This window comes from Phyllobates terribilis, unplaced genomic scaffold (assembly GCF_046119375.1).
Source record: "Phyllobates terribilis strain yellow unplaced genomic scaffold, ASM4611937v1 Scaffold_5__5_contigs__length_657084704, whole genome shotgun sequence".
Classification (NCBI taxonomy): Eukaryota; Metazoa; Chordata; class Amphibia; order Anura; family Dendrobatidae; genus Phyllobates; species Phyllobates terribilis.
In genome coordinates this window covers 80,756,583-80,777,477 of record NW_027362765.1, presented here as the reverse complement: position 1 = coordinate 80,777,477, position 20,895 = coordinate 80,756,583, and the positions used below count along the sequence as shown (strand labels likewise).

The 20,895-nt window shown below is 46.5% G+C and overlaps 1 protein-coding gene across 12 annotated transcripts in view; it reads left to right on the top strand.

Annotated features, from left to right (window-relative positions):
• The window catches only part of LOC141272107 (heparan sulfate glucosamine 3-O-sulfotransferase 3A1-like), a 291,265-nt gene that overhangs the window by 148,878 nt on the left and 121,492 nt on the right, over positions 1-20,895 (top strand). For 8 of the 12 annotated variants that reach the window (XR_012321976.1, XR_012321972.1, XR_012321971.1 and 5 more), the window contains one exon: positions 1,991-3,365. The exons of the other annotated variants lie outside the window; for them this stretch is intronic. The gene's annotated coding sequence lies outside the window, so the exon portion shown is untranslated. Of the gene's footprint in view, positions 1-1,990; positions 3,366-20,895 lie in introns of those variants that run through there. 12 annotated transcript variants of the gene reach the window in all.

Here is a 20,895-nt window from a genome sequence, read left to right as displayed (position 1 = left end):
GGGGGGCTCAAAACAAAAAGAAGAAGCAATAGTTAACCTTACCAATCCCCGGTAGCTCTCATACAAATCCTACCTACTAACTGCAGGAAATGGCAAGAAATGCCAATCAGCCAATCACTGGCCGCAGTGGACACCTGCCTCTATCAGTGATTGGCTTAAAGGGCACTTCCTGTCATTTCCTGAGTGTCATGTCACTTTGGAATAAGAAGTAGAGACCTGTAAGTTTCAGAATAGGATCTGTCCGGGATCGGTGAGGATCACCTATTTTTTTTTCTTTAAAAAAACTTGGTCTAAACCCCTTTAAAAAGAATTTTATCTGCTGTGCAAAGTGACCGAGGGCGGTAGCCATGACCGAGCTGCTGCTCCATAAAGCTCTGGCACTTTACAGGAAAATCGTGTCCCAGACCAAATGTGCTGTCAGGTGTGGGGTCCATCACACTCACTTGTAGGCCGCAGGCATCCATCCTCAGCAGCCGCCACACATAACTCAGGGGACACCCCGTTCGTTTCAACAAGTAAACGTTTACTGGACAGTTCAGGTTCATCAGATTGCAACACGCAGTATTGAGCACCACACTTCACGTTCCAGTTTCCTTAATACAGTGCATCTTCATCATTACTATCTGTTCCTCCTGGACTATCCCTATATTTAATGTTCCAGTCAGCCCCAGGGATTTCCTGTCCAGTCCCACAGTGCACCCGGGATCCGTTACCTTCCCTTCACGTGGTTTCGCATCGTTCCCTATATGCCAGAGGGTAAGGCACTCTTCGTAGTACCTGTTGCGAGCCTTGAGCTCTGGACATTGCAGGAATTTCCACAAGGGATTCCAGGAAGGCCTCCCACTGCCCCAAACAATAGATGCTCACCCACTGCAACCTGAACTTGACCTTGGTTACTGTACTTCCCGATCTGACTAACAGGAAGTAATCCCTTTTTACTGGGGCTTACCCCTCCCACTATGGGCTAGTCCCAAACCTAAACTATATCTATCCCTATAGTCACTACCTTATGTCATACTCTATACTTATCTTATACTTTACATTTCTTATAGTCGTTCTGCACACTATGTCTATTATACTAACAATGCTTATCACCCACTATACGTTATACATTACCATATCACATTATGTACGCCTCAAATAGTAATACACAGTATACATTATAATACACAGCTCATGTCGATTGGTGTCTTCAGGAGTAAAAACACAATAGTACAGTCCACCACTCTTACAGCTGGAAAACCCCTTTAAAAAATTATATCCAACATTAAAATTTATCACCAATCCAAACCATAGCTTATAACTTTTGGATCCCAAGAATGAGACTCTGAAATTGCCCCACCAGAGCCTGGCTATCTCCGGCCATCCAGTAGAGAATCAATGAAGCAGTGACATCAATGTGCGGCCTCCTTTCTGTCCCGAATGACAATTTCAGAGCCACGTTTTAAAGCTGGGACCATCGATTCGCACAAATAACCTGGGAATTAACTTGCGTGTGGGGTGATTGATACAAACAATTTGATGGGTGATTGATTAGTTGCATTTTGGCCTATTCTAATCTTATGTTTAAGATCTGTTTGTAGAAAAAAATAGGTTAAAAAACCCCAATATGGCTGATACTACTAACATGTCCCAGTGGTGGTCACTGAGCTTTCCCATATATTTTAATGTTTACAGTCCTGAGGCCATACAGCCATAATAGCAGCCATATTGGAGGTTTCCCGGATTTCCCCAAAACCAAATGGAACTTAATTAATTATTTTAATCATGGAATTGGATTTTCATGAATACTAGATCCGTGATTGTCTGACCGATCACTAGAATTTTGTACCCCCATCTATTTCCCTCCACCAGCACCACGGTCAGGCACGGGAGTTCCAAAGATGAGTATTGGCCCTGCTTCCAAAGGAAGGGTCTCTGGTCTGACTAATATAAGATCACTTCTTCTTCTTCTTTTTGATGAGAGCTAATTTGCATATTTTTTCCATAGAGCATTGCATCTTCAATGAGAACCAGTATCTCCGAAAGGCAATGGAAGCGCAAGTTACATTTTGTCGAAACCTGCCAATCATTTCGGATAGGAGAAGATAACCTCCTGTCCCATATCGGAGGGCTGCCATGTTGGTTTCTTATGGATTAGCTTGGTGACTCGCGGTAGCTTTATCCCAATCAATCGCTAAAAAAAATTGCAATCCCCAAAACAACTGTCCCCGATAAAGAACATGTGACTGGGGAATAGCGTTACATAAAGGAAAGTGCATAGGAGCAGAGAATGATCCTTAAAAAGGTCAAACCCAGCAGATCACCCGTCCCACCCTTTACGAGAAGGAAGACGCTGCCATTGTGCCCGGTGACAGAACATCTGCCGATTTGGCAACCCGCACCTCCCCAAATCCTTTTCTCACTCACCGATCTGTGTATCATTGAGGAACCGGCTGATTATTTGCATCTAAATGGGAGCAGTGTCCCAGCAGATGTCAGACATTTGGTTAGGACCTTGTTTCCTTGTAAGAGGGATTCACATCTGTATAGAGCCAGGGGCTAAGACAATGGGGTCTCTCCCTAGGTGGGCTTCATTGATCTGGAGAAGGACTATGCCTCAATTATTTAGGTTCTGAGTACAACAGAGGGGAGGGCTGAGACTACATGTGTGACCTCACAAATAGAGAGCAGGGGTTAGGAGACAATCAGGATTAGAGAGCGACGCTAGATAATGCTATGAGATACAATCTGATCTATACAATCTGATTATATAATCAAAGATCTAAATCAGCAAAGTACAGTGATAAAATGTTACCCTCACTTCACTTTTTACTATTGGATGAATAATCCTAAGACTGTAAATGAATAATTATTTTATGCTCCTCAATAACGAAAATGTAACACCAAGAAGGAAAGTCGTGAAATTATGGAAATCACACGATTGAGACGTTACAGATCTGCAAATGATGAAAAAATGGAAACCAAATATTCAAAACCTCTCGATTTATTCAGTCTGGAGTATGAGCACCACGTGCAGAAACCCCCGCACTTACAGCTTCGGCTGCTATCAGCGAGGTCATTAATGATCGTCTGAGGAAGGTCCTGCCATGCTGAATGCACTTGGACAAATCATCAAGTTTTGCTGCTGGCAACTTCCTTTGTTCTTGCTGACCAGTGATGTCCCAGATGTGCTCGATGGAAGACAAGTCCAGAGATGCTGCAGGCCACGGTAACATGTTTAGGCCACGCAGGCTACGCACATTAGCACGAGCAACATGCAGCTTGGCATTGTCATGTTGAAAAATGGACACGTTGATAAAATGGTCGTACCACTGGGGCCACGACCAAATCAATCTAAGGGCGCAGTCAGACGGCAGTATAAATTGCACCGAGAATGGAATGCAGTGCACGGACTGGCCAGCGGCTCTCCCAACCTGAGCATGACAGATTCATGTATTTCTATGCAGTTGTCACGCTCGGTGTCACGATGGTGTTGAGACTATGGACGCTAACCAGGTCACTAGAACTAGGGACACCCTAGTCTATCCCTGTCCCCCAGATTACTCCTGAAGGTGGAGACGCCGAGTTCTCGTGCCTTGCTATGCTCCTATGTCTAACCAATCTGTCCCCTCCCCCACCCAGGGTAGTTGGAAGCTGAAGTATATAGGAACACACTAACCAGGGAAGATGGACAGGGATAAATGAAAATACCAACCATACAAAATTCCCACACCAAACAACAGAGTGGGGCACAGGGGAGTTTAAGGAAGGAGAAAGCAAATAGGAGAGGATGAGAATGTGCACAAAGACAAAACTCCAAGTAACAATCTCCTTAACAATCTCCAAATGCCAACTCTAACCATGAACTTCGCCTCCTACTCCAGAACCCTAGCACAGCTAGCAAAGAGAAAACCTGCATTGTTAAAGCTCCTGGAGCTTTCCTACATGGATTGTCTCAGCTGTTTAGTGTTGACCTCGCTATATATGCTGGCCTCTGGCACTTAGGGATTGCCAGTGTTAGTTCTTACTGCCTGGTTCTAGAGTTGGAGGTATAGTTCGTGGTTGGAGTTGGTGTTTGGAGATTGTCCCCCCCTATGAAGGTCTCTTCATGGTGATGCCCACATAGTCTCTGAACCAAAATGCTGCTATCATTGCATCTAAGACAAAAGCAGGACTCATCACTAAGTAGGACAGACCTCCATTTCAGCCTCCATTGCCCACTTGCTTCGCACTATGACAGCCTTTGTGAGCGGTGGCGTGAAGTCAATGGACCTGTAGCAGGACGTCCGGCTAGTAGTCCAATGTTGTGGACTTATGGTTTGTGTAGTCGCTATATGAAGCCTGAGGCTTCATATGTGACATCCAATTTCACTTGCAGCACAGAGGTGATCACTACGCGACGATCTACTAATCTGACGATCAGTCCGTGCAGAGGTTCTCCTCTGTGCACCTCTTGCTATCATTCTAGTTCATCGTTGTTTTCCCAACCACTTGGACACGAACGTTGAATAGGACTGATGGGGGGTTACAATCTGCTGGAGTGATAGATCAAGGATTCTGTCCCTCTCGGTTTGCGATAAGTGGAAGGATGAGAAAAATCTTGATCCTATTTTTGAGAATTCATGTGGATAAAAAAAATTGCTTTCAAAAGTTTTATCACTTGTAGATCCTAGCTCCCAGCAGGAACCAGTATTTCGTAAAAAACAAACAAACAGTGGATGATTTTAGGGAACCTATGGGCTCAGTGCATGAAATGGTTAGAACACATGAACCTGCGGCCTGAGCCCACCACTGGAGTTCCTCAGTGTGACGGCGGACCGCCTGCACGTCACTGCCATGTGCAGCATCCACATCTGGCCAGCCCCGTTCATTACAGAGCTCACTGTACTACACTCCAGGACTAACCACATTGGTCCCTGACCACTTTTTCCGCTGCCCTCGCGCCTGGAGAGATAAGCTAAAAATGGATTAACACCATTTGATGTCAATCTAAAATAATGTTCACCTTAAACCGAAGAAGCCATTTCATCAAGCGTCCAGCTGGGATCCGAAATATCAAACCTTGCATATGGTTAGAAATTACGCACATAAAATATCCAGCTCCTCTCCCCATTTGCCCGATGTCTCTGCAGCGCCCTGAGGATGGAAATGAAACCACGTATATTGAGCCTCTTGTCCTTATTAAAATCTTGCTCTGATAAAAGAGCAGCGTTCTCTGGAGATCAGATGGCATATAAGGCAATCCAGGAGGTGGAGAACAAGGGGTGAGGAGCACAGCACTCTGCTACCGGGGGAATTGTGGATTTTATTTTAATTTCTCCCATTTTATATGTCACATTTTCTTGTATAAATTGTTACATTGAATTAAAAATATTTCATGAAAAGATTTGGAGAAATGTTAATAATAATTGGAAAAATCTGTTGAATAACAAAAGAGAATATGTTACCAGGTTTTGTTACCCCATGTGAGAGCAGCATGATGTAGAGGCAGAGACCCTGATTCCAGCGATGTGTCACTTACTGATCTGCTATAATACTGCCCCTATGTACAAGAATATAATTACTATAATACTGCCCCTATGTACAAGAATATAACTACTAGAATACTGCTCCTATGTGCAAGAATATAACTACTATAATACTGCCCCCTATGTACAAGAATATAACTACTATAATACTGTCCCTATGTACAAGAATATAACTACTATAATACTGCCCCCTATGTACAAGAATATAACTACTATAATACTGCTCCCTATGTACAAGAATATCATTACGATAATGCCCCTATGTACAAGAATATAACTACTATAATACTGCTCCCTATGTACAAGAATATAACTACTATAATACTGCCCCCTATGTACAAGAATATAACTACTATAATACTGCTCCCTATGTACAAGAATATCATTACGATAATGCTCCTATGTACAAGAATATAACTACTATAATACTGCTCCCTATGTACAAGAATATATCTACTATAATACTGCTCCCTATGTACAAGAATATATCTACTATAATACTGTCCATAGGTACAAGAGTATAGCTACTATAATACTGCCCCTATGTACAAGAATATAACTACTATAATACTGCCCCTATGTACAAGAATATATCTACTATAATACTGCTCCCTATGTACAAGAATATATCTGCTATTATACTGCCTCCTATGTACAAGATTATAACTACTATAATACTGCCTCCTATGTACAAGAATATAACTACTATAATACTGCCCCTATGTACAAGATTATAGCTACTATAATACTGCCTCCAATGTACAAGAATATAACTACTATAATACTGCCCCTATGTACAAGAATATATCTACTATTATACTGCTCCCTATGTACAAGAATATAACTACTATAATACTGCTCCCTATGTACAAGAATATATCTACTATAATACTGTCCATAGGTACAAGAGTATAACTACTATAATACTGCCCCTATGTACACGAATATAGCTACTATAATACTTCCCCTATGTACAAGAATATAACTACTATAATGCAGCTCCCTATGTACAAGACTATAACTACTATAATACTGCTCCTATGTACAAGAATATAACTAATATAATACTGCCCCCTATGTACAAGAATATAACTACTATAATGCAGCTCCCTATGTACAAGACTATAACTACTATAATACTACCCCCTATATACAAGAATATAACTACTATAATACAGCCTCTGTACAAGAATATAACTGCTATAATACTGCCTCCTATGTACAAGAATATAACTGCTATAATACTGCTCCTATGTACAAGAATATAACTACTATAATACTGCCCCCTATGTACAAGAATATAACTACTATAATACTGCCTCTGTACAAGAACTATTATGCAAGACTATTTTTTAAAGTAATCCATAATGTCTCTGTGAGGTTTGATCCTTTGTACGTGAGTGTCAGAGTAAATTTCAGCCATCTTGGTAATAAATGAATAAATTAATCTTTCGTTTGTGATCCGAGAAGCAGTTTTTATGCAGGAAAATTACATTTGCTTATGAGAGTCATGGAAAGGTCTGATCTGAGCAATGTTTGGTAATGATGGAGAAATATTATCATCTGTGAAAAATGTAACACCTTCAGTGCAACCGGGGCAGATTTCAAAACCCCGTGGTGCTAAAAGGGGTCAGTTACATTACAGAGCCGGGGCGGCGGTGCCCGTTCATCATACGCAGCCCATGGTGCTCTCCTTGCATAAATCATACTATTTTATCTGTCATCCCAGCCGCTTTACAGTTTAAGCAGAAACGTGATTATGCCTAATGTTATAACGCAGCATTCGGTTCCCTCTCTGTAACCCCGTCGCCTGTGCGTAGCATGACTCATTTGCATATAAATCACGCTAATTCGTTTGTGTCACAACTTGCGATTCGGCGTCGGGGCTCCTCATTTGTATGTGTGTTGTAAATTATACATATATATTACAATGATGTGCCTAAAGGAGATCTGATCGATGGTGGCTGAATACAGACTCCAATTATTCATTATTCAGGGAAAAGGCGATTCATTTAACCTTTGGAGCCAGTACGGGAAAGAGTCGCGGATTTAGTCAGACTGTTATATGGGCTATAACAGGCAGAGAATATAAATACAGTACCATTCCAGTAGTCCAGCATGCCTGAAGTGTGCACATTTAGAAGGTCCAATAACTTAAGAAGATGGCACCATAAAGCAAAAACCCGAATGGAATCAGAGTCATTACACTAAAATCTCCCGATACAGTATGATACTTCCACAGTGCCCACCACACACAGTATGATGCCCCAGTATCCCCACACACAGTATGATGCCCCAGTATCCCCACACACAGTATGATGCCCCAGTATCCCCACACACAGTATGATGCCCCAGTATCCCCACACACAGTATGATGCCCCAGTGTTCCAACACACAGTATGATGTCCCAGTGTTCCCACATACAGTATTGTGTCCCAGTGTTCCCACATACAGTATTATGTCCCAGTGTTCCAAAACACAGTATTATGCCCCAGTGTCCCCACACACAGTATGATGCTTGTGTCCCCACACAGTATGATGTCTGTGTTCCCACACACAGTATGATGCCCCAGTGTCCCCACACACATAATGATGCCCCAGTGTCCCCACACACAGTATGATGTCCCAGTGTCCCCACATACAGTATGATGCCCCAGTGTTCCAACACACAGTATGATGTATTTTCGTTTGAGATCCAAGTCCTCTGGGGATGAATCCCAGCGCATAGGGTTCATAATGTCACTTTTGCGCAAAGAGCCTCAGGAGTGGGCCTTTTCTTTGCAACCTAGTGATACATGCTTCAGATCAGTGGATAGTTTTTTTTCTGCTTTGGGGCTATTATATGATGATCCTGACCGTGTCGCATCAGCTGAGACTGAGTTAAGACGTTTGAGACAGGGATCAGGTAATGTGGAAAAATATTGTACTCATTTCCGTCGTTGGTCTACTCAAACAGGGTGGAACGATTCTGCTCTGAAAAGTCTATTTCTTGCTGGGCTCAATGAAAGGGTTAAAGACCTGCTAATTGCTTATCCTACACCTGAAGATTTGCAACAGGCTATGCAATTAGCTATACGGGTGGATAGGAGACTGCGTGCAAGGGTTAATGAGAGCAAATCCTCTGCTATGTCAGTTTCTGGTTATGAGAATGTGTGTACTAACAGTGGTGAACCGATGGAGATTGGATCGGTGGCACCTCGCTCTCAAGAAAAAGACCGTCGATTTTCTGAAGGCTTGTGTTTCTATTGCGGAAAATCTGGTCATTTGATTAAAGGCTGTGAGCTTCGTATGAAGAAAGAAAAAAAAATTGTCAGTCATGCCCGTATTGCCTGTTTAAATTCCAAGGGTATATTTTTAGCTGCTTCCACGATTGCTCAGGAAAAATTAATGGAATTTCGGGTGTTTGTTGATTGTGGGTCTACTCTGAATGTAATTGATGGGGGATTCTTGGAAAGACTCAATTTAAAACCCGAACCTTTATCATCCCCCATTGCTGTGGTTTCTGTGGATGGTTCCCCTTTGAAGAATATTACTCTCAAGGTCTGTGAATTTCCTCTCACTATTAATGGTGTTCACCATGAGAAATTGGATTTGGTAGTTTTGAATAACTTGCCTTCTCCAGTAATATTGGGATTGCCCTGGTTAAAATTTCACAATCCTGTACTGGATTGGTCTACCAGTGAAATTAAATCCTGGAGCCATAAATGTTATGACAAGTGTTGTAACGGGCGTATTGCAGCTTTGGATAGGGGAGAATTGCCTGTTCCTATTCAGGATTTTTGGAGAGTTTTTTCTGAGAAGGAATCGCAGGTTTTGCCTCCCCATAGAGACTATGATTGTTCTATTGAATTTGTCCCTGGAGCGACTCTTCCTAAAAGTCGTTTATTTAACCTTACTATTCCTGAGAGGAAGGCTTTGGAGGAATACATACAGACAAGTTTGGCCGCCGGTCACATTAGGCCCTCTAAGTCTCCTGTGGCGGTTGGATTTTTTTTTGTAAAAAAAAAGGACGGCGGTTTACGTCCTTGTCTGGATTTTCGTGAGATTAACAAAATTACTGTACGCAATCCTTACCCACTGCCATTGATTCCTGATCTGTTTAACCAGTTAATGGGGGCCAAGTGGTTCTCTAAAATTGACCTTAAGGGGGCATACAATCTGTTGCGCATGAAGGAGGGTGACGAATGGAAGACTGCTTTTAACACTCCTGTGGGTCATTTTGAGAATCTGGTTATGCCTTTTGGTCTTACTAATGCTCCTGCATTTTTTCAGAATCTTATTAATGACATCCTTAGACCTTTGATCGGCAAAAATGTGGTTGTGTATTTGGATGACATTTTGATTTATTCGCCGGATCTGGAGTCTCATTGGCGGAGCGTACGTGAGGTATTACAGTTATTAATGGACAATTCGCTTTTGCTAAGCTGGAGAAATGTGAGTTCGCTGTACAGAGAATTAGTTTTTTGGGTTACATTATCTCCAGCGAAGGTTTTGAGATGGACCCGGTTAAAGTTCAAGCTGTACAGGAATGGCCTAGGCCTATTGGTTTGAAATCGATACAGAGGTTTTTAGGTTTCGCCAATTATTACAGAAAATTCATAAAAAATTTTTCTAGTATTGTCAAACCTCTGACCGATCTCACCAGGAAAGGTGCTAATGCGGTTCAGTGGTCTTCTGAGGCCATTGAAGCTTTTGTGTATCTCAAGGAGAGGTTCACCTCTGCTCCCATCCTTATGCAGCCTGATGTGACTAAGCCGTTTTTGGTTGAGGTTGATGCTTCCTCTGTGGGGGTTGGCGCAGTATTGTCTCAGGATAACGGGGATGGATTACATCCCTGTGCCTTTTTTTCAAAAAAATTTTCGGAGACTGAACTGAATTACGATATTGGTAATCGGGAATTATTGGCTATTAAACTCGCATTTGAACACTGGCGCCACTTCTTGGAAGGTGCGGAATTTCCCGTTCAGGTTCTTACGGATCATAAAAATCTGATATATCTTGATGCTGCCAAGCGCCTGAATGCCCGTCAGGCTAGGTGGGCACTGTTTTTCTCGCGGTTTAATTTCTCCGTTACTTACATCCCTGGTACTAAGAATGTTAAGGCGGATGCCTTGTCTCGCAGTTTTTCTCCCATAGTCGGTGCTGAGAAAGAGGAGAACATTTTACAAGAAGGTGTTGTGATAGCTGCTTTGGACTCCGTTTTGGAAGATGAGATTCTTAAAGCACAGGAGAATGCCCCCTCTAACACTCCTCATGGGAGGTTGTTTGTGCCTGGGACCTTTAGGAGAGATTTGTTTGTTGAGTGTCACGAATCTCAGTTGGCAGGTCATCCCGGAATCTCTGAGACCAAGAGACTGGTGGGTCGCAGTTTTTGGTGGCCTGGATGGCAGAAGGAAGTCATTAAGTGGGTGCGTCAATGTACTATATGTGCTAGATCTAAGTCCTCACATACTCCTGCTGCGGGGTTGCTTTGTCCTTTGGAGGTTCCCAGTGCTCCTTGGACACATTTGGCTATGGACTTTATAACTGACCTTCCCCCCTCTGAGGGTTTTACTGTCATCTGGGTGGTCGTGGACCGTTTTAGCAAGATGTGTCACTTGGTTCCCTTCGTCAAACTGCCCTGCGCTAAAACTCTCGCTAAGGCCTTTGTCAAGGAAATTGTCAGACTTCATGGCGTTCCTACTGACATTGTTTCTGATAGGGGTCCTCAGTTCGTGGCTCGTTTTTGGCGTGCCTTTTGTGACAGGTTGGGAGTTCATTTGTCGTTCTCGTCCGGATATCATCCTGAATCTAATGGCCAGACAGAAAGGAAAAACCAGGATGTTGAGCAGTTCTTGCGTTGTTTTGTGGCAGACAATCAAGAGGGGTGGTCTGAGTTTCTGCCACTTGCTGAATTTGCTCTTAACAACCATACATCTTCTTCTGCTGGTTGTTCGCCTTTTTTTTGTTGTTCTGGGAGACATCCGTCGTTTGGGTTGTTCTCCAAGTTGGGATCTGCCGTGCCTGAGGAGGAGAATTTTTCCGGTGATTTAGAGAGAGTTTGGACGGATGTGCGTTGTAATCTTCAGGAGGCCAACAGAAAATCTAAAGACTACTTTGATAGGAAACGACAGGAGGTTTTGTTCGCTGTTGGTGACATGGTTTGGTTGTCCTCTAGGAATCTGCGGTTGAGGATTCCTTCTAAGAAATTGGGTCCCAAGTTTGTAGGGCCCTTTAAGGTGCTTCAGGTTGTCAACCAATCTGCTGTTAGGTTGGAGGTTCCTACCTCCTGGAGAATTAATCCGGTATTTCATGTCTCTCTGTTGAAAAAAGCGGTTGTATCGGATTGTGACGCCTCTGCCTCTGTTCCTCCGGTGGTGGAGGACGGGGAATATGAAATTTCTCGCATCCTTAACTCTAGACGGTATAGAGGTAGTTTGCAGTATCTTGTGGCCTGGAAAGGTTTCGGACCCGAGGATAACTCTTGGGTGAGGTCTGATGATGTTTCCGCGTCCAGACTTATCAGAGCGTTTCACAGGAGATTTCCTGATAAGCCTGGTCCAAGGGGATCCGGAGGATCCTCTTAGAAGGGGGGGTACTGTTAGAACCTTGCTCTTAGGTTTTTTCCTTTGCTGGTCACATGACCTTGTTGGCCTATTTAATCCTGCTCCGCCCTTCTGGCTTTGCTGGACTTCATTGTATAACTACTTTCTAGCTAGCCTGTGCTCTGTATCTACTCTGTTAGTTTGCTTGGTCTACGGACCTCTGTGTTCTTTATATTTTGTTTGTTCGTCTGTCTGCTACTATTTCTGTTAGGAGGTGTCCCATTTTCCTCCCAGTCCTTAGTACTTGTAGGGATTCCTTCCCCACATCTATAGGTCTCCGTACAGACTAGCTTAGGACTTTAGCAGGTCTGATCGCAGGATCAGGTCCCCTGTTACATCGTAGGGATCAAGCTGAGTTCTATCGTAGGGACAGATCTCCTCTCTTTCCTTAGCTCTGGTAGCAGAACATAACAGGGAGGAGGACGCCGGGCTCGGAGCAGAGAGGTGAGGGGAACAGCGTCCCTGCCTAGCAGAGGGCAGGGACGCCGACGCTACAGTACCCCCCCCTTTAGGCCCCCCCTTTTTTAGGCCAGACAGAAATTTAGCTAGAATGAGAGGGGCATGGATGTTCTCCCGGGGCTCCCACGTTCTCTCCTCAGGACCAAACCCCTTCCAATCTACCAGAAAAAAGGTCTTTCCTCTTACCCTTTTGGTGGCAAGAATGTTCTCTACCTCAAACTCGTCCTCAGCAGAAACCGGAGCAGGAGGCGTACCTGTAGACTTGGAAAAAGAGTTAAGTACCACAGGTTTGAGGAGAGATACATGGAAGGAGTTAGGGATCCGTAAGTTGGCCGGGAGTTTCAATTTATAGGCCACCGGGTTGATCTGACTGATGACCTCCAGAGGACCGATGAACCGAGGCCCTAACTTATAGGAAGGAATCTTGAGCCGGACATACTTGGACGAGAGCCAGACCTTATCCCCTGGACGGAATTGAGGAGGATCCAGACGTTTTTTGTCGGCATGTCTTTTCATACGCTCGGATGACAGAAGGAGTGCGGACCGGGTACTTTCCCATGTGGAGGAAAATTTGTTAACAAGAGATTCCGCAGCCGGATTGTCCACCGAGGTGGAGACGGGAAACGGGATCCGAGGATGCTGACTGAAGACTACAAAAAACGGGGATTTGGAGGAAGATTCGCTCTCGTGATTGTTGTACGAGAATTCGGCCCATGGCAGGAGATCCACCCAGTCAGAATGGTGGGCATTAACGAAGTGCCGGAGGTAACAGGTCAGGATCTGATTGATCCGCTCCACTTGACCATTAGACTGTGGATGGTAAGCGGAGGAGAAGTCCAGGGTGACGTCTAGCAATTTACAAGTGGCTCTCCAGAAACGAGAAGTGAACTGTACCCCACGATCCGACACGATGTGACGGGGCAGGCCATGAAGACGGAAGATGTGGCGGATAAAGTCTTTAGCCAGATCGGGTGCAGACGGGAGGCCTGGCAGGGGAATGAAGTGAGCCATCTTGGAAAAGCGGTCAGCGACCACCCAAATGACCGTACAACCGGCAGAGACGGGAAGATCAGTTATGAAGTCCATCGCTATATGCTGCCAGGGGGCAGCAGGTACTGGCAGAGGAAGAAGGCGACCGGCTGGCAGGTGTCTCGGAACTTTGTTGCGGGCACAGGACACACAGGCAGAAACAAAGTCTATTACATCCTTGCGCAGGTTAGGCCACCAGTAGTGCCGGGAAATAAGCTGTAGGGTCTTTTTCTGACCGGCGTGGCCAGCTAGTTTAGACGAATGACCCCAGTGTAGGATCTTCTCCCGATCAGGTACCGATACGAACGTCTTACCGGGAGGGAGACGATTTAGACTCACGGGAGCCACCTGCATTACTCTGGCGGGATCGATGATATGTTTAGGTTCTTCCTCGAGATCAGATACCAGAAAGGATCGGGACAAGGCGTCTGCTTTGATGTTCTTGTCAGCCGGGCGAAAATGTAGAACAAAATCAAAGCGAGCAAAAAACAAGGACCACCGGGCTTGGCGCGGATTAAGTCTCTGGGCATGCTGGAGATAAGCCAAGTTCTTGTGGTCAGTGTAAATTATTACCGGATGAAGAGCCCCCTCGAGTAGGTAACGCCACTCCTCCAATGCCAGCTTGATGGCCAATAACTCTCGGTCTCCTATGGAATAATTACGCTCAGAAGAGGAGAAGAGTTTGGAGAAGAAGCCGCAAGTTACCATCCTCCCGGAAGAAGATTTTTGAGTAAGTACAGCTCCGGCTCCAGAGGAGGCGTCAACCTCCAGAAAGAACTGCTTGTTGCCGTCCGGACGATGCAGCACCGGGGCGGAAGAGAAGGCCTGTTTTAAGGAAAGAAAGGCCCCCTCTGCTTCGGGCGGCCACTCTTTGGGATTAGTACCCTTACGGGTGAGCGCGGAAATTGGGGCAGTCCGGGAAGAGAAGTGCGGTATGAATAGGCGGATGTAGTTGGCGAAGCCCAGGAACCGCTGAATGGCCTTCAACCCCTCCGGTCGGGGCCATTTCTCGATGGCAGACAGTTTCTCTGGATCCATTCGTAGGCCGGTCTGAGAAATAATGTAGCCCAAAAACGGAAGCGAGGTCTGCTCAAAGAGGCACTTCTCATATTTAGCGAAGAGGTGGTTCTGCCTGAGCCTGAGCAGGACCTGACGAACGTTCCTCCGGTGAGTCTGGAGATCCAGAGAGAAGACCAAGATGTCGTCCAGGTACACCACAACGCAGGAGTAGAGAAGGTCCCGGAAGATGTCATTGACCAACTCTTGAAAGACGGCAGGAGCGTTACAGAGACCAAAGGGCATTACCAGATATTCATAGTGGCCGTCCCGGGTGTTGAATGCAGTCTTCCATTCATCCCCTTGACGGATACGGACCAGGTTGTACGCCCCACGGAGGTCCAGTTTGGTGAAGACTCTAGCCCCCCTCAGGCGATCAAATAATTCTGGAATGAGCGGAAGGGGGTACTTATTCTTTACCGTGATCTGGTTAAGGCCTCTATAGTCTATACAGGGACGGAGAGAGCCGTCCTTCTTTTTTACGAAGAAGAAGCCTGCTCCCGCCGGGGAGGTAGATTTCCGGATGAATCCCCTGGCCAAATTCTCCTCAATATATTCGGACATCGACCGGGTCTCAGCAGCGGACAATGGGTAAAAACGCCCACGGGGAGGAGTAGTACCGGGTAACAGGTCGATAGGACAGTCGTATGGTCTATGAGGGGGTAATGTCTCTGCCTCTTTTTTATTAAAGACATCAGCAAATGACCAATAGGGAATCGGAAGTCCAGGTAGATTAGTTGGGGTAGGAGAAGGACGGACGGGATGAACAGGAACCAAACAAGTCTTATGACAGTCCTGTCCCCAGCGAAGGACTTCTCCGGTCTGCCAGTCAAGCACGGGTGCATGTCTCTGGAGCCAAGGTAGACCTAGTAAGAGGGCATGAGAGAGTCCAGGCAGAACATGAAAAGAGATGCTCTCAGAATGCAGCATTCCCACCTGCAGAGTTACGGATTCGGTGATGAGTTGGATGGGACGTGGTAAGAGGCCCCCATCCACAGCAGCGACAGATAATGGTACAGCCAGAGGTTTGGTGGGAATGCGGTATTTTTCTACCAGGGACTGTGAGATAAGATTCCCGGCCGCTCCAGAGTCAAGTTGGGCTAGTTCGAAATAACGATTCTCCCCGCAGATAATAGAGACTGACAGTAGCAGAGATGGAGAGGATTTATTCTTGTCTAGGTTGACCTCTCTGAGCGAACCAAGACACAGGCGTTTCCCGACCTCTCCGGGCAGGTACGGATCCGGTGCTCCTTACTGCCACAGTAGAAGCAGCTCCCTTCGGCACGGCGTAAGGCCTGACGGGTTTTGACCATCTTGGTCTGGTCGACCTGCATAGGCTCAGAAGAGTGTACCTGGGGAGAGACGGATTTCTGAAAAGTAGGAGCTAGACGTGGAAACCTCCTCTCACGGGTGACCTCTTTGGCACGCTCCTGGAACCGTAGATCAATCCGGGTGGCAAGAGTTATTAGGTCATCGAGAGTGGTAGGAATGTCCCGACCGGCAAGTTCATCTTTAATACGGCCGGACAGACCCTCCCAGAAGACGGATACCAGAGCGTCGTTATCCCAGGCCAGCTCCGAGGCAAGGGTACGGAACCGTATGGCATATTGGCCCACGGTGAGACTTCCCTGACGGAGGCGTAGCAGAGATGATGCGGATGAGGTCTTCCGTCCGGGTTCGTCGAAGATTTTCCGGAAAGCCATGAGAAAGGCAGGCAAGTCGGACACCAGGGGGTCTCCTCTCTCCCATAGAGGATTTAGCCAGGCCAGGGCCTCCCCGGTGAGATGGGACATGATGAAGGCAATTTTGGCCCAGTCGGAGTTAAACTGGTGGGACAGGAGTTCAAAGTGCAGGGTGCACTGATTTATGAAGCCCCGAGCCTGGGCGGAGTCGCCTCCGAAGCGAGGAGGTGCAGAAAGCCGGGGTCCGGGGTAGGATACCATGGTATTGGTGGGCAGCGGAGCTGCCGGGTTGCGAGTCAGGGCACTGGCGGTGGTTGCTGGTGGAGCAGTCAGAGTGTCCAGGCGAGAATTGACATTCTGCAGGTGACCCAGGATGGACTCCTGTTGGGACCTCTGACGGGACAGTTCATGGCAGAGGTCCGAGAGCGAGGGAGCTTGGGTGCCACCGGGTTCCATGGCCCGAGCAAACTGTAACGGGTCTGGGAGGCGGAACCTCTGAGCTACTATACAAGGGGGCGGTCCTTGTAAGGGAGCGGGTGGCGACCAGGGTAGACGGGCAGGCAGTCACAGCAGGTGACTGGGACAGTCTCTGAATGAACGGACAGGAGGTCACGGCAAGTGACCGGGGCAGTCTCTGGATGAACGGGCAGGAGGTCACGGCAAGTGACCGGGGCAGTCTCTGGATGAACGGGCAGGAGGTCACGGCAAGTGACCGGGGCAGTCTCTGGGTAAAGGGTTGGTACGACCTGTGGCGGCTGATGGTAGACGTGAGCTCCCAGGTGAGCAGGCGAGAGTCTCTGGATAAACGGGTGGTCACAGCATGTGACGGCGGAGCCTCCAGGAAGACCAACAGACAGGCGGCAGATGAGCGCTCCCAGGTGAGCGGGCAGAAGTCTCTGGACAGGCGGGTGGTCACAGCACGTGACGGCAGAGCCTCCAGGTAGGCTAGCAGACAGGCAGCAGATGAGCGCTCCCAGGTGAGCGGGCAGGAGTCACTGGACAGGCAGGTGGTCACAGCACGTGACGGCAGAGCCTACAGGTAGGCTAGCAGGCAGGTAGCAGATGTGCGCTCCCAGGTGAGCGGGCAAGCTGGTCCATAGACAGACTGACAAGAGTTGGAAGGCAGACCGTCGGACCTCAGGCAAGCAGGCAGGTAGTTGATGTGCGCTCCCAGGTGAGCGGGCAAGCTGGTCCTTAGACAGACTGACAGGAGTAGTAAGGCAGACCGTCGGACCTCAGGCTAGCAGGCAGGTAGCAGGAATAACAGGCAGGAAACACAGCAAACTGGCAGGACTCTGGCAGGAATCAGGCAGGTAACTGGCAACGGGACCTGAGGGCTGAAGCAGAGTAGTGAACTGTGCAACAACATTGCTCGGGCACCTCCATTTTGGAGGAGGTGCCTTATATATGGTGAAGTCCTCCGGCCATTGGCCGGGGACTCCTTAGGACGGTGCGCGCGGCCCCTTTAAGAGGGAGGAAGCGCGCGCGCGCCCTAAGCACAGTGGCCGGGAAGGAGCGCGCGCTGCCAGCAGAGCGGGAGGAGGACGCCGGGCTCGGAGCAGAGAGGTGAGGGGAACAGCGTCCCTGCCTAGCAGAGGGCAGGGACGCCGACGCTACAAAGTGCAATGTGTAGTCTGAGGGGGGCATGGATGTACTGGGTCCACTAGAACAAGAGACATTATTTATAGCTCGTCTTAAGAAAGTTGGATAATTTATACTGACTGTTCCTGGAAACAGTCAGCAAACTTGTTGACAGAATCACCCCTATAGTACAGGGGCAGTTAGTTCTTCTTTCATGGTATGACAGTACAGCACCTATTGTGGAGTCAGCAATTTCCGGCACTTCAGTTGTTGTAAAAGTATAACTCCCAACATGCTATGACTTGAAATATCACAATAGCTGGAGTACTGACCTATTGTGAAAATCACACTTTATAAAAGGTGAATACTTTGGCATCTTCAGAGAGGAAGAAGATAGGAACTCTAGTGCCACCTTTTGGAAGTAGCAATAAAGACTGGTGATTTTTGCTCTGAAGCCTAAAGAATTGTTATGAAGACCCGAGGGCTTCCGTCGGCATAATACTACTCAGACAACACAGGTTGAGGGTTAGACAGTGTGGCAATACTTTATTGAACCACCGAACAGACAATATCATATAGAACAGTCCCAGCAAACACCCAAGAAGGTGAAAAATTACACAGTCTCACCCTTCCGCTGACCCGCCAGGAACAGAGCAACTGCGACTTTGGGACTTCCAAGGCCAACTACCTCAACCAGTGGTACGCCGCTTTGGGTGGACACCCATAGAGAGGAGGTACCGGCAAACTTAGGAAGCTGACAGTCCATTGAGGTACAAGACCAGGACACCAGAGGGTCCCACCCTGGCTTCTCCGAACATATTCATGGGACCGGGTGACCGGATGGTCCCAACCTGGCTTTCTCCGAGTGTATCCATGGGTTCCAGGTGACTGGATGGTCCCAACCCGGCTTCTCCGAACATATCCATGGGACCAGGTGACCGGAGGGTCAAAATCCTGGTTTCACTAAATGTCTTCATAGGTTCAGTGATGGTCAATGGAGCAAATCTGTATCCCTTCTGCTGGGGCCAGGGTCTCCTAAGCTGACATCCTGTAAAGTCAAATCTGTATCCCTCTTGATGGAGCCATGTGTCCAAGTTACTGTTCTGAAGTGTCCCTCTGATTCTCCTTGCAGCAGGATAGAAATCCCTTTTTACATTTACATCTGTGTCTCAGGTCATCATTCACAGGTCAGAGGGAAGCGGCAGGGCTTCATGTCTCATTGTTTGAGCATTTAATCAATTTGCATAGTTGGTCCTTCTCTGTTTTTCCAGTCAACAAGCCACAGGGCCCACACAATGGTTAATCAACATATTTAGCAAAATTAGTAAACATCCATTGTTCAATGACTCTCCGCCTCTGTCTTACAAAATTAACAGACAATAAGTTGCAGTAAATATCAACTCAAGTGTCAACATTCAGACAATATGACAAAGTCTTTTGACCTACTGTAAATAGACATCTGGAAAATTAAGATTAAAAGCTGTGTCGTCACAATTGTGAATACAGCCAAGTTAACAATAAGAAAGTGAAAAATTAGAAGTTTTAGTAGATTTGCCCCAAAGTGTTGGCAGTGATTGCGTGTGGCTTACAGAGGTGTTCCTCGGGGGAGGGATCACTCGGTTGACTTGTGTCATGTGACTACAAATTTGTAGTGGTCGCACCCATGTTTTGGAGGGAATAGTAAGTGATGACCTCTCTTTTATTTTTGAATAGAGTACTTCTTTAGTGGTCTCAGCCCCTGCTTGGATCATATTGTATGACTGCTCTTTTCTACTATTGATTCAGGCTCCCTGGCATCTCCCGTTTCCTTCATTTACTAATTCATGTGCCCGCTATCTCCCAGATGTTCCCATGTCTGTGCCAAGTGCTTACAAACCAACAATGGCGGTCCGCCCTGTGTCCCTTGGCCTCCTGAGGGGATTGAGCTTAGGTAACAGGTGTTGTAGCGCTCTGATGCTGGAACCTGAGCGTGTGACCCGGACAGAGTGAAAAAGTTATAATTACATCCCGCTCCGTGCCCACCAGGGATCTCTTTCCACCGCTCCTAAATTGTCCCTTTGTGCCCGCTCCATGGTTATCAGAGTGTGACCGAGGATACAATTCTACACCGGCGGCTTGTGTAACCGGAGGGCTTTCTTATCACCTCCTAGTTCGGCAATTCATCTCTTACAATAAAACTAGCGGGGTGTAATGAGATCGGGAGGATTAATGGGATATTTTGAAAAATTTTTAGTAACCGTCTAATATACTTTGCTTCAATTTCCACAATTCCATTGTAAGATCTCTGCGCGCTGTCAGTAGAGGGAAACATTCCTGTAACAGTGACGAGATGTAGACTGTCCGGACCCTGTCCTGGACCCGCCACAGCGTGTGAGTGCAGGGACAGTCTGGAGGTCTATTTATTGGCAGCTTGAGGGTCTTTATTTTCCTTTTCACAAGAACCATCATTTTTTTATATCTTATGCAGCATTCAGAGGTCGGTGCAAATCAGTCCAAGATCGGATCGCAATGTATGGACTGGTCGAGGCCTCCCGACCGAGCGTCACAGCTGCATATTTCTCTTTCTCTTCTCTCTCTTTTTTTTCCTTTCTCTCTCTTTTTCTTCCTTCTTTTGTCTACCCTCCTCTTTCTCTCTCTCTTTCTCTTCTTTCTTTCTTTTTTGCCTCCTCTCTTTTCTCTCTCCTTCTCTCTTCTCTCTTTTTCTTCTTTCTCTCTCTTTTCTTTCTCTTTCTCTCTTCTCTCTTTTTCATCATTCTTTCTTCTCTTTTCTCTTCTCTCTTTCTTTCTTCACCCCTTCTCTCTCTTTCGCTTCTCCTTCGCTCTCTTTCTCTTCTCTTTCTTTCTTCTTTTCCTCCTTCTCTCTTTTCTTTTTCTTCTCTTTCTTTCTTTTCTCTCTCCTCTCCTCTCTCTTTCTCTCCTCTCTTTTTCTTCTCTTTCTCTTTTTTTCCTCTTTCTCTCTTTTTCTTCTTTTCATCCTCTCTTTTCTCCTTTTCT